Raw genomic sequence first — 20,867 nt, forward strand, 5'->3', positions numbered from 1 at the left:
TGCTGCATGGCAGTTCCATAGGCAAAACCCAGTGGACATTTCCTGTCTACATGATTTAGATCATTTCTTCTGTAACCAGATACCTTCCCAGTAGAGAAAGCTTTGGAAAATTAGTGAGTTGTTCAGTTGAGGAGACAAAATTAATACTAAAGTTATAAGGGTCAGAACAAAGCAATAAAAACTCCCCTTTGGGCTCAGAGGGGGGGTGTAAGGGCCTGTCTACAGGGCAATAAGTATTATTACGCTATAGCTTTATGATACATCTTTTGCCTTATCGCCCACATTGGTCAGTTCTTTAATGGGAGTATGAACACAGAGTTGGTTCTATTCTCCAAGAGGAAGATTAGATCTTATTGTTATCAAATGATTTCTGCATTTGTTTGATTCTAAGATGCACCATTTTTTTTCATGTTTTCATATGGTTTCTGAAATCAAGAGGCATTTCGAAATCGTCATCTGCCTGGTCACAGCTGTGATGTGGCTGTCCGTACTACGTACACAGGCATTACAGTGCTCAGAACGGGTCCCAGCTACTGCAGAGGAGGTCCTGGAGGTGACAAGAGGCATTGCATCACCGACACTTGTAAGGGCACAGAGCATGATGGTGGGTGGAAATCGTGGGCTTTGATGACAATGGGTAGGAAATAAAACAGAAACCACAGCACGCAAAATGGTAGTGACTGACAAAGGAGGCAAACTATACAAACGATGGTAGGTACCACAAACCAAGTTCAAAGAGTTTTAATATCAGCTTGTTCTGACCCATTCAGCCCTGGCTAAGATCACTGGCTCCCAGCAACTCATCTTATTACAAATTCCGACCTATTCCCACCCAACCCTCACTTACTATCTTCTGCCCCAAACCACCTTATGACCTACTGCAGACTTCTCTGAGCACCACAGGTGCCCTTCCCTGACTCCCCTTTTGAAAACACTGCGAAGACGCTATCAGGTTGGTGCTTTCTCTTGCTCAGCAAGTTTAATAAACCCAGGTTTGTGCAATCAGCAGTGTTCCATGATGGTATTGGTAGAGATCTCTAATAATTCAAAAAGAGATTCTGTAGAATCAGGCCCTAATGCTGAAACGTTTGAGGAATACATGAAAGTATTTCTTTAATTTGCATTCCCTTTTTGACCTATGTACAAGAGTGATATATGATAAAATACATATCTAATAAGTTTAGAAGAACTTTTGAAACAGTGTAAAATGAAAAACTACAAGAAAGTCTTGTTACAATGTATTGGCATCAATTTTCTTTTCTTGGTGCATAATGGTGTATTGTACAATGGATGGCATTTTGCATTTGATAAAATATGGTAGCAATAGCTAGCTAACTTTTACTGGACTTTTCTCATGAGCCATGCACTGTGCTAAATGCTTTACCTGCACTAGCTCATTTAATTCTTATAGCATTGCTAAGAGGTAGGTCATTTGATTACCCTCATTTTCTAGAAATATAAACTGAGGTGCGGAGACAGTCCATGGCTGCCTTGAAGTAGATCGCTATTTCACTGGTGGAGGAGTCAGGTCCAGAAAATGTGCCTTTGCTGGGCTAGGATAGGAGGGGAGACAAGGGGCACGTAGCACTATTTTCTTAAAAGTGGCAGAAAGCATTAATTAGAATGATAGTACTTGCACAAGGCATGTACTAAATTTTGGGATTTGAGCTTTTCAGGGTAATACATTAGCCAGTTCCTTGGTGCTTCTGGAAGTAAAATTGTTTCCCTTGGGTATTTAAGAAAAGGTGCATTCACAACCTAAAATATTTGCCAGTTTATTTCTTCCAGAAAAGAGAGTTCCTTGGTGTTCAAAGCCATATATCAGGGTTAAAAAACAAGCAACCAAATAAAAACAAACCCAGCACTGGGGTCATCCATTTAAGTCACTGCTTGACAGCTGTTCTGGGAATGGCTGTTGCCACGGGTTACTGCAGAGCACTCAGCATCTCAGCCTTACCCATCACTTCCAGGCTGTGCTCCTGTCTCTCCGGAGAGACGACCCTTCCCTCCTTTCCACACCCCACCCCCACCTTGGCGGTTCATATTAAAGATTGTTTCTTTGCTTTGAAAGAGAAATGAAATAATAATATGCTGAAAATTCCCTAGATGTTGCCTAGGGTATTCTCTGTCTTTGATGCTTTTGTTGCCCTGTTTTTCCTTGTAGATCACAGCATCAGCACCGCTTTTTCTAGAAACCTCAAAACAGGGTTCTAACCTGCTGCTTTCTGCAGGTGGAGCCACAATCAGGCATTGTCCATCAATGAATGTACCAACCTAGATGTCACTCAATTAATAAGTTCTTAATTGGATTCTTCAGATAGCTGGCTACGACAGTGTATATTCAGGACTTTTGTTGTCTTTGTTCTTGTTCTGCTTTTTTCCCCTCTTTTAAACCCTCTCCTCTTATCCTGTATGCATTCACATATCCTTTTGACCAAGAGGTTTGACCAAGGTGCACTGATTTTCCTTCTACCACCTACTTCCCATTCTTTTCACACTGAAGGGCTCAGAAATCCATTAAAATACCAGTTCATCCCTACTTTTCTGTTTTAGGAAAGGGGGACGGGGGATTAGGGTAGCACATCTTACTTAGGTAGCGCTGTTTACAAAGCATGTATGCAAAATACCAACCTTACATATAATCCACTAGTCTAATTGTGTTCAACGTTAATGATCACTAACACCTTCAAAATCATGAAACGTATGTGTCCTCTCTTACACTTAGAAAAAAGATAATTTGTGGAAAATACTTTGAGATTCTTGTAAGGAATTTAGGATATTAACATTCCTTTGTTTCAGGTATTGGGTAATGTTTAAGAATCATAACTTCCACCCAACCTTTGAGTCAAATCAAGGCTCATTACATATGCTGTTGGCTTTGACATTTTATAGAAAGGAATTTGCTACCCATTACACTTTTTTCCTTGCCTTTTCTTCCTATCACCTGCTCCCCGACCATTACTTTCTAGTCAACACATGCCCCTTTTCTGTGGTTTGCTTATAGATTATTAAGAAAAAAGATGTAAACTCACAGGGAGGATTAAGGTAGACACAGCTGGTGTCAACGAAAACAGAGAGAGATGAAAGGGTATTGAGCCCCTCTGAATGGACAGCCCATGGGGCTTTCTTGTGACTCATCCTTGACCTTTACCCCCCCAAATCATGCCTGAGGCAAGTAAACAGCTTTTCAAAGCAGACTACCTTCTGGGACACTTCGTACATTTTCATTTTAATCTCGTTGCGAAGTGGTCAAAAATAAATATCCCCATGAAGAGAAGTACTACTGACAAAAGTTGAATTTAAAATGACACGGGATCATTCTGTTACCTATCACACAGAGGGTCCTAAACTGCTTAGCGGTTTATTCCAAATGAAAAGGAAGGAAACAGTCTTCAATGAGAGTTTCAAACATCTCTGTACGATTCAAAATGGTTACACGGGCCTTTGAAAATATTGCCTGGAGGCATTATGGGTGATTTAAGTTTTTCTTTGTATTTTGCAGATTATCTATAATGAGCAGGCATTACTTCTGTAATCCCCAAAAAGACTTTCAACAGAAATGGAATTACAGTACAGATTTTTAAAATAAGAAAATACCACCCAATGAGTTATTTTTATAAATGGCTGGAATAAAGAAAACTATTTAATAATGTAGATAAAGCGTCATACCCCTTAGAAATATTTGTCTGATATAAAAGGTGAGTTAAAGATGGACTGAAATGTTTCTTAGTAACCAGGTAAATATTATATCCAAAGGTAAACAACTACTCTCCCTTTATCTATCACTCAGCCCAAAGACAAAAGAGGACGTGTTTCCACCACACCTATCATTAGATACACTTCGCTGTGTGAAAAGAAACATAAGACCCCCCAAATCACTTAACCTGTAAAATCTCAGTCAATACTTGATAACAAATGGAGCTTCTGGAACAGGGCACATCAGGTGAATAAGTGGATAGAAGTCTGCAATCATCATCCCCCGTCTCATTTCCAGTGATTTTTTTTTTTTTTTGGTCTGATAGTACCACTTTATTTAATGTCCTGATGTGTTAAATATTGAAAACGTGGATAAGGTACTTCTCAGTGTCAATACAGTGAGATAAGGAACCAGTTCTGTTTTCAAGTTGTAGGAAAATGACTTCAAACAATCACTGTCTCCAGTGAAGGGAACACGTACCCAAACAAAACAATAAAACTTAACTTCAGGTAAAGCAAACTGTTGAGAAATCTAATAGAGAAATGTGTTCCAAGTGCTAGTTACACTAAATCCTAAACATCCAGCTTTTTACAGACTCGCAAATCAAATTGCTTTATGGTTAGGGGAGCATTTAATACAGTGTGACCAGTTTAAAGTTAACATTTTGTATTCAGGATGATTAATGACACCATATTGTATTTCAATTACTACAAGATACTTCTCTGTAATAAACGATGGCAATAATATTCACATTAAGTCAATAAAAAGCATCTCCAAAGTGTGATGTATAAGTGCCATTATTATAGTATAAGTTGATCACATCATACAATGAATTATCAACAGTGTAACAGGAAATCTGTATACCAGAGCATATATTTTCATCTCAGTGCACAGGGACTTTGGCGGAGCACCCTCATTAGTATTAATAGTAATCAAATGAAAGTATTCACCCACGCTAGCAAGAGGATTATTCCTTCTTCCCCTGGCCTTCCTATACTCCATTCTCTACAAACTGCATTTTTGTAGGTTCAAGGATGAGAAACCAACTTCTCAGAGCATTCAAGTCCAAAGGGGAATAGATGTGGCAAATGACTTAATGATTTATGTTCTAGAAAACCAAATAGTTCGGGAAAACAAGTCCCAAACAAGAGGTGTTTCTTCTCCTAAAGGATCTGTCCACTTTAGGGAGAGAGTTTGTGCACCGGGAAACTTGGAGAAACCTCTGAATGATAAATCCCCTCAGGGGTCATGTCTTTTTAAACTGCTCTGATTAGTGCCTGCTTGTAGAAGTGAGGTCATAGGTGAGATGGCCCAGGAAGCTCACGGAAGTAGGTGTAGGGGGGAGGGTAGGGATGCCCTCCTGTACCTCCCCACATAGGTTCAGCTGAGTTGGTCATTATGTAAGAATGACTGAGGGAAGGCATCATTAGGGTAGTACCGGGAGGGGGCCAAGGTCACTGATCTGACTCCACAGCGCATCTAATTTGGAGCTGCACCCTGTCTAGAGGGATGGTTGCAGGAGGGAGTGAGAATCAGATGAAGAAACAAGGCGCTAGTGTGCGGGGATAGTGATATTTGTCCGTAAAGCTGTCTCCTGCATGCTTGGATAGACATATAATTGTCTGGCTGCGCTTCCATAATTGTCATGCACACATATGATCTGCATACTAAAGAGAGGACAGCATGATCTCCTTGTCTTCTTGGGCCATTAAAAAAGTTAGTTTTTAAACAAAATTCTCTCTTGCAGACCTCATGATGCCATAGGTCCAGGTAGTAGCTGGTGATATTGTGTCTTTTTAAATAACTTTAGAGAAAATCCCTAAAATTAGTCATTAGGAAAAAATGGAGTAACCAGCCCGAATGATCAGCATCAGAATAAGAGAATCTCTTTACTCAAATATAACCCAAAGTCATCAAGGAAGAATTCTAAAATAGAGACCTTTCAGAGCAATGGCCAATGCCCATAAAGCAGCAATATGAGACGAATACAGACTCCAGAGTATAGTTAAATTAGATTAACATCAAATCAAAATTTTCTTAGAAACCTGGGTTCACTGCATACAAATCGCTTTGCCATGGGACTCCTTTTATAGTCAGAAAAAGGAAGATTCCTATATCCAGATCCTGTACCTACCGATTGTTGTGGATTACAAGATTACTGTAAGAATGTTATTAACTTTCTTGTTGAAAACTTCAGTTTCCTCATTTTGCAGTAGAGTTGATGCTCATTATCCAAGATCCACTTTTCCAGGTGGATTAACTTCATATTTCCTAAGAGTTCCTTTTGTCTACTGTCTCATTTGTAATTCTGAAAACCCCCAAATTTGAAAAACAAAAGTTGTTTTGTTTGTTTATAAATTGGTGTCAAAATTCATATGGTGACAAAGCCAGGCCTGAACTGACATGAGGCTATTTACTGGCTCCATTTAATCCCCTTTAGTCTGTTTTGGTGCAGAAATACTAATGCATTATAATTAACTTAATTGGCATGTCTCAACTCAAAAATTCTGAATTCCAGAATGTATCTAGGGCTAAGAGGTTCAGACAGGGGACTGTAGGTTTGTATAATGATGATGAAGACGATAGTCCCAACACTTTTGCTTCTCATTAGCTAGCTTCTTCCTCCTGGTTGTGATAATTGGTTCTTGATTTTTGGCATTTTTATCTCCCAAAGACTCCCCTGGATTGTTCCTTTGCTGTCACTGTGACCCAGACTCTGAGAAGAACCTTCCACCACTTTCTTCTGGTTCCTGGTACTGCTCTGTATGACCCTGGTTTTGATTTTGCTCACCCTCCGGTGCTCTGGGCCAACTGTCAGTGGCTTTGGGGAATGAGAAATTTGGCTTTATACTCGTCAAATGGATCAGGACAAAGATTTTGTTGTTTAGTTTGGCTGGAAAAAACAGATGGCTTGCTTAATAAGGATGGAAGAAAGACATGGAGGATTAGGACAATTCATCTCCTTATAAAATAGAATCCATTCACACACTGGTACTTTATTTATTTCTTATTCGTTATGATTCATTGTATACAAAAAAGGCTCCATTCAGACAACACGCTTTGTGGTATGAATTCTATTATCAAAAACAAGAGTATTATGGGAGGCCCATGGATGTTGTCTAGGATGGGGTTCCCCCCTTCTGCTCCCTCAACATATGAGGTGGGCTATGTGTCCTTGGTCTCTGCTTCGTGAGATGAAGAGTCTACATCTATCCATTGACATATGGCCATAACCCAGGGACCTGCCTTAGACACCTCGAGGAAGAATCCTCCTCTGCCTTGAAGAAGGACCTCTCCCTGGAATATTCACTGTTGGCTTTACCTCAGCTACTACCAAGCAAGCATTGAGGACACCGAAATCTTCTCAGTCCTTTCTGGGTCCAAGCTTAAATGTTTAAAGTCATTTTTTTCCGAATGTTATCACCCTACGTGCCATGCAAGATGTATATATTTTGGATTGCTTCCAAAAGAAACTAGTTACTAAAGGATCAAAAGGCTTTGTTCTTTGGCATTTCACCTGCAAGGTGGTCCCTTAGCTTGGAACAGAAAGACATCCTCATTTAATTACACGAATAGGACATACATACACAAAAGAAGGTGTTCAAGCTTGACAATATGTATTTTATGACATAAATTACATGGGAAATAGGTGTCAACTACAGGGTTTGGTGGAGAAAAGAGACTCGTTTGGGTTAAATATCAAGAAGACATTTATGAAAGATGCTGGAGTTAAAGCAGACCTTAACATTTGTGTACATTCATATGATGGGATGGAGATGGAGGGGAAAGAATGATAGGGCCTGTAAGCAGTGATAAAATGAGGCTGTATGGGAAGGTAACTTAGGGTCTGGTAGTAAAAGGCCTTGAATGAGAGACCAAGGTGTTTTATATTTGTCTTATATGTTGGGAATCTAGCTTCAGTTTTGGAGCAGAAGATGCCCTTTTTGTTGCTTTATTTTAGTAAGAGAAACTTGTAATAGGTGTACAGGGTGAAATAAAGGGGGAAGATATTGGTTATGCAAAACATTTAAAAAATAACATAAGCATTTTGCACACAATATCTTGATTATTATAACAGCCCTAGAGGTAGTTACTTATTATCTCTACTTTTCAGATGAGGCTTAGAAACGTTAAGTAACTCGTCCAAGGTCACACAGCTAGCAAGTAGCTGGTCCAGAATTTGAACTTAGATTTGTTTGCCTCCCAAGATGAATTCTTATCTACTTTCTGATAAACTGATGAGTACGATAATTCAGTTGTTCAGTTATGATGACCTCTATTGAATTGATAGCAGTGGGGATGGAAATGAAGGTTGGAGCTGAAGTGAGAGATAATGTAAAGGAAGCATTCACGGACCTAGGGACTGCATGTGAGGGGTAAAGTGAGGAAAGGCAGAGATTTGCTTTCATTGCTTTAAGCCTGAATGTTTAGGAGAATTATGGTAATATTGGTTGAGAAAGGAAGTTAGGAGGAAGCATCGGCTTAGAGAGACAGATTATGAATTATTAACAAAGCTACATTCAACACTGGCCTCCAGTTCTTTCTTTTCCTATCTTCCTCCTCTATCTTATCCCCGGATCTCTCCTCTTTATTACCAGCATCTATGGAAGGCAGTAGGAGGCTTGTTTTTAGTCTTATGCTGAGTCCTATAAGATAAGGCTTACATAATATGTGAGAGGGTGGGGTGGGGGCAGGGGGAGAAAGGGGAAATTAGTATTTAATGAGGATCCTCAACAGAATTTATTCTCTGTCCTCAGGATTTATTGTAAGTAGATTTCACTGTAAAAATACTATTATACTTACTTTGCACTATTCTCTCAGTAATGGCACTGGGCCCACAGTGCAGTTACAGGACCAAATCACAGTAGGCATTTAAAATTCATGATCTCGTTGCTGTATGGCAGAACAATATAAATTGAAAGGCACAGCCTGGATACCATCTTGTGGTCTTTATAAGGGGAAAATTAGTGGCACTTTGATTCACGAAAGGCTTATGACAGGCCTGGGCCTGTGGTGGCACTAATATAGCCATCACTGGAATGCCAAGAGGTGGCCTGCTGTGTTAACAGCTGTCATTTTGTGCCAAACTCACATAACTAAAAGGTTATGGGCCAATAAAAAAAAAAGAAAAGATGCTGCTCTTCTCCTTTGGTTATGAGATGCAAGAGCAAGCACTCTAGAAAGCAAGCTACCTTGTTTCCTGCTAAAATATGCCTGTCAAAGTGGCTGGTTTCTATGGTGAAAGACATTTTGTAAACAAGTCCATGTCGGCATTTCTTTGTCTGGTTGGTGAGTCTTGCTGAAGTATTGTCCTTAGAGCTGAGTCCAGGGGAAGCTGACTTAGGATGGAGTTACTTGGACATTTCAGTCAGAATGGTGGCTTGTATGGGGACCAAGGTGACTCTGAGAGGCAGAACGGCACTGGTGCAACACCCCTGAGCTCCGTGGTCAGAAAGACCTGGCTTTGCCACTTGGAAGCTATTTAATTTCATGCAGGTCACATGGTTGGACTGAACCTGTGTTACCATTTCTGTATAATGGAGTTACCATCTATTTGAAAGCCTTGTTTAAAAGATCAGAAATAATGTATATAAGGTGCTTTAAAATAATAACAAATCTGAGTTTTTACTATCTGCCAGGCTCTATGCTAGACAGCTTAATATGCATTATATCATTTGATTCTCATTATTGTCCAAAGAGGTAAATCATATTTTTATTTCCTATTTGACAGATAAGGAAACTGAGTCTTAGAGAAATAATTTGCTGAAGCAATTTGGCCAGCTAGTAAGTGGGAAAATAAGGATATAAACCTTGATCTGTGGGCCCTAGATTCTTTTTTACTAAAGACTAAGTTATAACGGTTAGTCAAATGGTGGTCATGTTTGTGATTTAGATTCTGCCTTGAATCATATAATTCTACCACAAGAAATTAGGGATGAGTATATCTCATCTATTACCTGTTTCCACATAGGTTTAATTGAATTTTTGTCATATTCTGAAATTGCAGCTCCATGAGCCTGAATATTTATTTATAGAGTCAGAGTTATTGGGAAGAGAAAGCAGTTTAACATTTAGAGAAGTGGGACCAGGTATTGTCATTCCTCTTTCTTTTTGCTTCTCACTGACACAAATTTATTGTGTGTCTTATCTCAACCGTTAGAAGTTCTACATTGGGATTAGCCATCAGGAAAATGCAAATAATGGCCTCACCTAGGAAATGTTTCAAGGAATCAATTAAAGTGCAAAATAGTCCTGCTAATCTCCCTTTTGGGGCTGTGCTGGTGCCAACGCAATGATCCTGAGGTGTGGAAGATCATTTTACAACCAGTGGTACACAAAACAACAAGGCATCTTTAATATTCAACATGCCTTCATCAGAGAGGAAACTGAACCTCCCTTCAGTGTGAATGGTTCCAGGATGTTTTTGTGCTTTTCCACCCTTGTTCCTAGAGATTCTACTGTTTATAGAATGCATGGGAAGTCTCTAAGAATTTACTCTTCCATGAAAACACACTTCAGTGTTTCAGTGCCTATAGTTCTGAATTAGCACATCTTGGACTCTAGAGGCTTCTTCGAAGTAGGTGATCAGATGGCTGCAGTAAGGATGGGGTTCTGTATCTATAAATACTTTCCAACATCCAGGGCGCCTTGGGTGGCTTAGCCTGTTAAGCGTTTGCTTCAGCTTCTCTGTCTCCCTTTCTTTCTGACCCTCCCCCACTGACGCGTACATGTTCTCTCTCTTTCTCTCTCTCTCAAAAATATATAAACATTAGAAAAACACTTTCCAACATCCAAAGCGCTAGGGTACTTTCCTACAGGAATCCGGGTGCTTATTCTGACTTCCACTGTAGCACTTCCTTTTGTCCTATGCCCTATGACAGCCCTGTGGGAAAGACACTTTATTTCCCAATGTTATAGATGAGAAAACTGGGTTTCAGAGAAAATGGTATCATTGATTTGACAAGCGTGGGTCAAAACTGGACTTCAAATATAGTCTTGGAATTCCAAAGTACAAACCACTGAATCCTGTTGCCTCTCTTGAAGGTTTTCATTTCAGCCTTGACTAAGTATTGGTGTTACTCACAGGCAGTGAGATACTTCCTTGGGAAAAGGGTGTGATGATTATTGAGTAAAGTACTGAGGTTGAGAAGGCACCCTGGAACCCAGCACCTTTGACTTAAGACCTGATTTTGCTATGTAGCTAAAGTTACTTTACTTTCATTGTGCCTCCTTCTTATGAAGAAATACTTCACAAGGTTGGTGCAAAGATTAAATAAGTTAATACTTAAATCATATATAAGGTCAAAAGATGCACTCTTTAAGAGATAGCTATCATTATTTTACCAAAAGTAAGATCAATGTTTTGTTCCTTGCTATCATTACAGCATCTAGAGAAGCTTCTGGCATATATATAGTAGATACTCCAGATCTTTTAATCATTATGAATGATTAAATTAATGAATGCATAAGGCAATTATAAGAGATTATATCCAGTCCTGACAGCCAAATAAGATTTAGATTTTGTTAGCTCAGTTCTCTAATCAACATCATTTGGCAACAAAAATACAATGAAGAAGAGCAAAATGGAATTTAAGAGCTAGGAGGGACCAATTATATCATCTACTCTACCTCATTGTGAATGAGGAAACTGAGATTCGAAGAAGTTAGGTGACATTGTATGAGGCAATTCAGTGAACTGACAAAGCTGGTATCAGAATCTAGGTTTTTTAACTTCTCAAGGATTTCATGAGCCTGTTGGAACTATATCAGAGATGCTTGGAACTCAGCTTTTAAAAACAACATTTTTTTTTAACTACCTTTTCATAGCTTTCCATGGAAGGAGGGAAACACAGTGGAAAAAGAAGAACCATCTTCTTTTTAAAGCTATCAGTTAATATGGAAGGGAATCTCCATAATATTTGTGATGTAAATCTGCATTTTAGTTCTGGTTCCTAGCTTTGGATTTGGACATGGGTTGGGATCCTGACTCTGTGATTTGTCATCTCTGTGACCTTGAGCAAGTCACTGAACCTGTATGAGCCTGAGCATATCTCATCTATGAGGTTAGTTATTATACAGACTTAAAAAGTTGTATGAGGAGGATTAAAGGAGATTATGTGACTAGAGCACTTTATACAGGCCTGACACAGAGTAAGTTCTAATTAAGTGGTAGCCATTATTGTGGTTCATGTTGATTTTTTTTTTTTATAATGGAATGTCTCACCTAACTCTTTCTTGTGGGGTTACCATCCTAGTTCCTGGATCTACTACTGGTCTAATACCTTGTTTCTCTTCTTTATGCCCTACTCCATATGGCTCCTCACTTTGTTAAATGCTCTCCCAAACCGTCCATTGGTCCTGATGTTTTATCTCTACATAAAATCCAGACCTTCTGATTTGTTTTTTATTTTTATTTTTTTAATTTAAATTTTATTTTTTAATTCAAATTTTATTTTTAATTTAAATTTCAATTATTTACCATATAGTATATTATTGGTCCAAGGAGTAGAATTTAGTGATTCATCACTTACATATGATACCCAGTGCTCATCACAACAAGTGCCCTCCTGAATACCCATTTAGCCCATCACCCCACCGACCTCCCCTACAGCAACCCTCAGTTTATTCTCTGTATTTAAGAGTTTCTTATGGTTTGCCTCCCTCTCTATTTTTATCTTATTTTTTCCTTCCCTTCCCCTATGTTCATCTGTTTTCATTCTCAAATTCCACATATGAATGAAATCACATAATATCTGTCTTTCTCTGACTGACTTATTTCACTTACATAATACACTCTAGTCCCATCCATGCTGTTGCAAATGGCAAGATTTCATTCTTTTAGATGGCTGGATAACATTCCATNTCTTTCTTGTGGGGTTACCATCCTAGTTCCTGGATCTACTACTGGTCTAATACCTTGTTTCTCTTCTTTATGCCCTACTCCATATGGCTCCTCACTTTGTTAAATGCTCTCCCAAACCGTCCATTGGTCCTGATGTTTTATCTCTACATAAAATCCAGACCTTCTGATTTGTTTTTTATTTTTATTTTTTTAATTTAAATTTTATTTTTTAATTCAAATTTTATTTTTAATTTAAATTTCAATTATTTACCATATAGTATATTATTGGTCCAAGGAGTAGAATTTAGTGATTCATCACTTACATATGATACCCAGTGCTCATCACAACAAGTGCCCTCCTGAATACCCATTTAGCCCATCACCCCACCGACCTCCCCTACAGCAACCCTCAGTTTATTCTCTGTATTTAAGAGTTTCTTATGGTTTGCCTCCCTCTCTATTTTTATCTTATTTTTTCCTTCCCTTCCCCTATGTTCATCTGTTTTCATTCTCAAATTCCACATATGAATGAAATCACATAATATCTGTCTTTCTCTGACTGACTTATTTCACTTACATAATACACTCTAGTCCCATCCATGCTGTTGCAAATGGCAAGATTTCATTCTTTTAGATGGCTGGATAACATTCCATTGTATACATATATACCACATCTTCTTTATCCATTTGTCAGTCAATGGACATTTGGGATCTTTCCATAANCAACAAGTGCCCTCCTGAATACCCATTTAGCCCATCACCCCACCGACCTCCCCTACAGCAACCCTCAGTTTATTCTCTGTATTTAAGAGTTTCTTATGGTTTGCCTCCCTCTCTATTTTTATCTTATTTTTTCCTTCCCTTCCCCTATGTTCATCTGTTTTCATTCTCAAATTCCACATATGAATGAAATCACATAATATCTGTCTTTCTCTGACTGACTTATTTCACTTACATAATACACTCTAGTCCCATCCATGCTGTTGCAAATGGCAAGATTTCATTCTTTTAGATGGCTGGATAACATTCCATTGTATACATATATACCACATCTTCTTTATCCATTTGTCAGTCAATGGACATTTGGGATCTTTCCATAATTGGGGTATTGTTGATAGCGCTGCTATAAACATTGGGGTGCATGTGCCCCTTCTGAACAGCACACTTGTATCCTTTGGACAAATACCTAGTAGTCCAATTGCTGGGCTATATGGTAGTCCCATTTTTAATTTATTAAGGAATCTCCATACTGTTTTCCAGAGTGGCTACACAAGTTTGCCTTCCCACCAACAGTACAAAAGTGTTCCCTTTTCTCCACAGCCTTGCCAATATCTGTTCTTGCCCAAGTTGTTAATGTTAGCCATCCTGACAGGCATGAGGTGGTATCCCACTGTAGTTTTGATTTGTATTTCCCTGATGATGAGTCATGTTGAGCATCTTTTCATGTGTCTGTTAGCCATCTAACATTTCCAAAGCTATTTTCTTTGGAAAAGTGTCTATTCATGTCTTTTGCCCATTTCTTCACTGGATTATTTATTTTTTTAGGTGTTGAGTTTGATAAGTTCTTTATCTGATATGTCATTTACAAATATCTTCTCCTATTCCATTGGTTGCGTTTTAGTTTTGTTGAGTGTTTCCTTCACTGTGCAGAAGTTTCTTATCTTGATAAAGTCCCAATAGTTTATTTTTGCTTTTGTTCCCTTTGCCACTGGAGACATGTCTAGTAAGAAGTTGCTGCTGATTTGGTTTTTAAAATCCTCATCGTAAAGCCTCCCTTTGCCTCTCTTACCTCTTCTTGCTACTCCTTTCAAAGTGTACTTTTCCATTTGCCCATCTCTGCTCTGTCCGTGGTCCTGACTTCTCAGGTTCACATTCTTGGCTTCTTCCCTCTTTTAAGCTATCCAAATCCTTCTTATGTTTCAAGAAACAGCTGCAGTGCCAGCTCTTCCAAGAAACCTTCTCTGATTATTCCAGTCCTCATTGTATTATTATTTTGAGTCCTGACAGTGCTTTTGAAACCTGTTAAGATAGTGCCTCATTTTCACTGCAATGGGTGACCATAAACAGACTGAAAGTAAATTACTATAAAGTTTTAAGTGCAATGTTATATTTGGTGGTTGTATCTGATCAAGAACTACACCAAATATATTATTTTAATACCAATCTATTATACTGACATAATAATATGTCAGTAAATTATACAGAGTAATAGTAAATATATGCATAAATTTCTGTAAAATATATACAGATGAATACCTGACATTAATTTGCTAACAGGTATTTAAGGTATTTAAATAATTAAATAAAGATATTCAAGAGAGCATATTTTTTTCTTATCAAAATATTCATGTAAGTGGAGAAAATGCGCAAAGATGCTTTTGGTAGTATTGTTTAAGATGTCAAAATATTGATAACACTCTAAGTATATGTCAGTAAGGCTGGAAGTTATGATACATCTATACACAGAATGCTATGCACTTATTGAAAAGAACAAAATAGATCTCTATATATGGACAAGGAATAATATCTTTCACACAGCATGTACAAACAGCAAGGTGTTGACTAGTACATACGACTAAATTATTGTAAAACAAAAATATATTTCAAATATATTTTATCTTTATGGGTAGAAAACATCTAGGTACACAATAAACTGTTAAAAGTGCTTATCTGTGAAAAGTTCTATGTTGAAAATTGATTGAGGAAGATGGAAGAATAGTTACTATGTTTTTAAAGTATCTATTCAAAAGTTAAAAATCTAAGGTCTATATGTCATAAGTTTAGACCAAAGCACAAGCCAATTATAATAAGTATCAAAACTTTTATATAGTGGTAAATGAATGGCTCAGTTGGTTAAATGTCTGAATCTTGATTTTGGTGCAGGTCATGATCCCGCAGTTTGTGGGTTTGAGCCCCATGTTGGGCTCTGTACTAGCAGTGTAGGGTCTGCTTGAGATTCTCTCTCCCTCTCTCTCTGCCTCTCTGGGTCATCTTGGCAGAAGACCAGCCTTGGCTATAGCTTTGAGAATTGGTAGAAGGTAGTCTCTTGAATCTGTTTTTCACCTTTATCTTCTTGTGTTGATCTTCCCTTTTTCCACCCCACCCAGAATCAGGGGCCATATTGAAGTGGACTATTCACAGGTAAGGTGGAAGTGACAATGGTAATAGGCATGATTTGGCCAAGATGATAGAAGGTATGATAGGGGCAGTGATGACTGGAAAGAGTGTGAGCTTTGGAGCGGACAGATCTGGGTTTGAGTCCTGGTTCATTTTCTGGCTGTGTGGCCTGGGGCAAGATAGGTAACCTCTCTGAGCTCCTATTTCTTTATGTGTAAAATGATGACGTTGATCTCTATGGAGGCTTTGTTAAGGGAAAATGTGGCAACCTGTGAAGTGGCTGGCGACGTGGAATTTATAAATGTTAGTAATTCCCTGTCTCTTCTCTTCTCCCCAGTCCTCCTTCTCATATGCCCTTAATTTACTCTAAGAATGTAAGGTCAGGTTTTTTTGGCATCTGCTGATAAATCCACTCTTTGCCCTGTTATGCACTATCTATCTGAGTTATTTCTCAGTGTCAGGTGTAATGATGAGGTACGGATGTTTATCAGGTAGCTCTGAGTCCATGATTATCATGGTCCAGAGCACCAACCTAGCAATTTAGCCATAAATACACATGGGTTCACATGGGTCAGTTTAACCTCTTCTAACTCAACCAGAAGCTCCTTGAAGGCAGAAGCCAATTATTATCCTACATCTATAAAAATGCCTTACACAATTATTAGCACATTTACCAATCATTTGTTGACTGACTGACTGGTCCAAGGGTAGCTGGGTCTCTTTAGGTGTGGACAAAGCAGCTTTCAACCAGGTTAACTGGCCTTGATAAGAAATAAAGCCCAAATCTGACTGTTGGAGCTTAATTACACTTTATAAACAAACACATCTACACCTACATCATTGCAAATTGGAGAAAATCTTCCATCTATAGCTATTCTTCATTTTCTCATTGGCTTTGTAGCAGCTCATTAGTGTAATGGAGATGCCTTAAGGCAAGCTTCGATAGCCTTAGAGCACAAGCAGACATCCCTGAGCTCAGGAAAGTACCTGGACAGGCCCTGAAAGCATGAGAGAAAGCTTTGGAGAAGGCAATTGAGAAACCTCCCGGCAAGACATTGTCTGCAGATCACTGGCCCGATATCACATAAAGGCCCCATCTGAGCCATTACAGCCTATTGTGTCAATGTGTTTTCTGGGAGGCTGTCATCCATAGATCACAGTCGGCAGCGAAGGTAATGCCTCCACGGGAACTGTTACTATTTCCCATCGGTGAATTCTATTAGAGGTCCGTGGGTTACTGCCACTGGAGTTCATATTAACTCGGTCAAAGGGATGGTGATTGATTCTGTGGAATTTTGTGAATACACACAAAATACATTTCATACTGTCATCTGGGTTTTGTATTGCACTTCCATGATCCCTGCTACATGGTAAATCCAATATCATCTACTCCAATTGCTACAGAGAAAAAAACAAATTTCCCATGCCATTTTAAAGCTAAAATATCTGCCCATTTCTTTTCTTCTCCAGTCAGAAAAGATTTAGACCTGACTATAAACCACTGACTTCTCTTCTGACTTAACTACTTGATCTGATGGGAAAGGCATTTATAGAATGCCCACTGTGTACCAAGAAATAGCAGTGGGTACTACAGGATGATATCAGAAAATTAATACAGTAGGTTTGTGTCCCCAGGGAATTTACAATATAGTTAGACAGAAGGCACTTATGAAATGATTAGAGAATATAATTATGAAACAAATAACAGGAAGTACCAGATTAATACACATGGTATCACAAACACAGGGCAATAGCCATATTCTTGAAAAGATAAATGGGACTGAATCTTGTGAACCACTGAAACAAAAAATAGCTATTTATAGGGGTCCTTTAAGGTAAATATGATCAGTTTATAGTCTAATTTATTGACACTAAATTTCTAAAGTTTGTGAAACTCTCTGTTCCTTAAAGTAGGTTACATACTTCATATCCCGGGCCAGGAAAAACACCAAGTTTAAGAGTAACTTGAGAAAGTTTCCTAGATAAATTGAATTTTAGATGAGATGCTGAAAGTGAAGGACATGAATTAGTAGTGGTTTGAGAGAGGACCCACCTTTCCATGTGCTCAAAGCAGAACAAAATACATCAGGCCTCCCTTTCCTTCCCGAATGGATGTTGCTCAACACAGGAAGACCTAGTGCTGAAATGCTCATGTTATGTGCAATGGAGTTTTGTCACTGATGCATGAGTCCTCCCACGAGCCTTTCTGAACTGCATTCTGACATTTCTATGTTTAGTGCCTTGACAGCCTGAGACCTTATGTGTACCTATAGATAAGCAGTAGTCCTTTGACCCCCCATCTGGACTCCTAAAGGAGAAGAAGTTACTCTCAGGGCATCCTGTGTTACTGTGGTCAGTGGCACACTGAGTGGAAAGGCTAACGGGTCTCACTCACTACTGGAAATCTTTTGTTTGCATGATCCTTCTCTCCGAAGGTCTTCAAAAACAGCAATAATGGTGGGAGCTTCATTAGATTGAGGTCTCTATTTGAAAAATGGAGTGATGATCTGGGTGGATAAAATTCCTTTTAATTCCTTCATAACAACTACTACCCCTTGAGTTTGTGCCTCCTTTTAATTTTCAAACTCTCTTTGTTGTTTGGGCTTTCTTTGCCAGATAGATAGATAGATAGATGACAGATAGATAGATAGATAGATAGATAGATAGATAGATAGACAGACAGATAGGTGATAGGTAGGTGGTAAAGTAGGTGATGGGTAAGTGATAAGCGGAAGATAGCAACAGCTCTTAGATTATTCTAACATTCATCTCTCCTTTGTCCAACCCATTCTAAAGTTAGCTGGAATGAAGCTGTAGTTACCCCACTGATTAAGAATTCCCTATTGCTTATATTAATGGGTTCAAGTTCTTCACTCTACACCAAGGTCCCTCACAAACTCCCTCCCAGTGCAACTAACCCCCTCTCTCTGTCCCTCTCTTTAATCATCAACATCTTTCCTTCCTTTGTACTCTCTGCTATCTCCTAAGTAAAGTTGGTTCCTTGCTCTTCTGTTGTTTTCTGGGAGGTATCTCACAGCTCAAAAGCCCCATTCACTGCTCCCTTCCAAGCCACATACTGTGAAGCACAGGTTTGTTTTTGTTGTTGTTGTTGTTGTTGTTTTAATAAACTGACTGTCATTTAAAGAACTGCTTGGAAGGTAGACACCTTATTTCCATGGCCGAATAGTTGTGCAGCCTGAAGAGACAGGATCACGGGGGACCGAGGAATGCTTGTGCAGCAGTCCCAGACTTGGCAAACATGGGACCCAATATCTAAACACTTCCTTTTCAGGGAGCCCACATTGGTCAAATGCAGACATTAGATCTGCAGAGCCAAGAAGGAATAGGGGATACCTGCCTCAAGCAAGACCAAAAGCTGGGAACAAACAGAGAAATGATTTAAGCTTGAAAATTACAGGAAAGCTGAAATTCAAGCCCCAGACAAAGAAAATCCCAACAACCAGTTCTGAGGTCAGAGGGCAAGGTTCACACAGCTGAGAGTTCAGAGGCAGGAGGAAGTCAGCCCCAGAGTCTGCAGGAGCTATGGCATCCCACAGTGCTAGTGGCGGGGCCAGGAGAGCAGGGTGTTGGCAGGAATGTGGTATGGGAGAAGCCATCTTCTGCCTCCCAAGGGCAGTGGAAGGAACCCAGGGATGCAAGGCTCCTCCTCACTCTCTTGGCTTCTGGGGACTGAAGTGCCCCCCTGACATAGACAACACTTTTGTTCGGGGTAGGTGAACATTTATCATAGGCATGATTACATCCTCCTGTATATACCTAAGGGAGCTTAGCTCTATGAGAGTAAGGGTAGATCTGCTTTGTTCGCGATGTATGCATAGCCTAGTGGGCCACCTGGCACCATTTCTAGGTAATATAGAGCCACTGAATGGGTAAGTTTGTAGAGAAAATTAAATGAAATAATACATAGAAAGATGTAATTGGCTGAGTGTTTGTATTCCCTTAAAATTCATACAATGAAGCCCTAACCCCCAATGTGAAGGTATTTGGAGATGGGGCCTATGGGAGGTAATTGGGTTTGGATGACATCATGGGGCCAGGGGTCTCACAAGAGTATTAGTGCCCTTATAAATGGAAGAAGAGGGGGTGCCTGGGTGGTTCAGTTGGTTAAGCGTCCGACTTCAGCTCGGGTCATGATCTCGAGGTTTGTGGGTTCGAGCCCCACATCGGGCTCTGTGCTGACAGCTAGCTCAGAGCCTGGAGCCTGTTTCGGATTCTGTGTCTCCCTGTCTCTCTGACCCTCCCCTGCTTACAGTGTCTCTCTCTCTCTCTTTCTCAGAAATAAATAAAAACATCAAAAAAATTTTTTAAAAAGGAAGAAGAGATCAGATCTCCCCTTCCCCATTTCTCTCACTCTCTCTCTCTCCCCCCCTTCTCTTCCTCTGCCATGTGAGGATACAGTAAGAAGGCAGCTGTCTATAAACCAGGAAGCAGGTTCTCACCAGATACCAGATATGCTATTATTGTTATAGCAATGTGAATTGACTAAATCCAAAGGGCTTAGCCACAAGTGAATCATATATTGTAAGACTGATTTAATGATACTAATTAATTGGTGAAAAGATCTAACTTGGAATCCTACACCATATCTTAATAAGGGGCAACTCTTCTGCTATAATATGATATATATATGCCCCAAAAAAACCAACAAAAAAGCTTGTGTTCTGCAAAAGCCCACACTAAAAACAGTAGCACTTCTGGTAAAAATAATATTGAAGCAGACCAACTAACACCAAGACAACATTGCAAGCAGAGTACCAAAAACATAATAATTTCAATTAAATTCTCATATTTTGGGTGGCACCTGGGTGGCTCAGTCCGTTGAGTTTTCAACTGCTCAGGTCATGGTCTCACTGTTCATGAGTTCAAGCTCCTCATTGGGCTCTGTGCTGACAGCTGGGAGCCTGGAGCCTGCTTTGGATTCTATGTCTCCCTCTGTCTCTGCCCCTCCCCCGTTCGTACTCTGTCTCTCTCTCCATCTCTCTCAAAAATAAATTAACATTAAAAAATGTTTTTAAAATTCTCATATTTTTAAAAATCAAAGTGATGCCAATTTCTTAGTAAATATATGCTATGGTATTATATATAAGACTTTAAAATTCAGGTCGCTTGATAAAAAGGATGTTAAAGGAAACATGGAGTCTGCAGATGATGGAGACAAGGCCAAAATAGAAAAAGACTGGGGAAAACTGT

The sequence above is a fragment of the Crocuta crocuta genome, unplaced genomic scaffold, assembly GCF_008692635.1.
Source record: "Crocuta crocuta isolate KB4526 unplaced genomic scaffold, BGI_CrCroc_1.0 scaffold160, whole genome shotgun sequence".
NCBI lineage: Eukaryota > Metazoa > Chordata > Mammalia > Carnivora > Hyaenidae > Crocuta > Crocuta crocuta.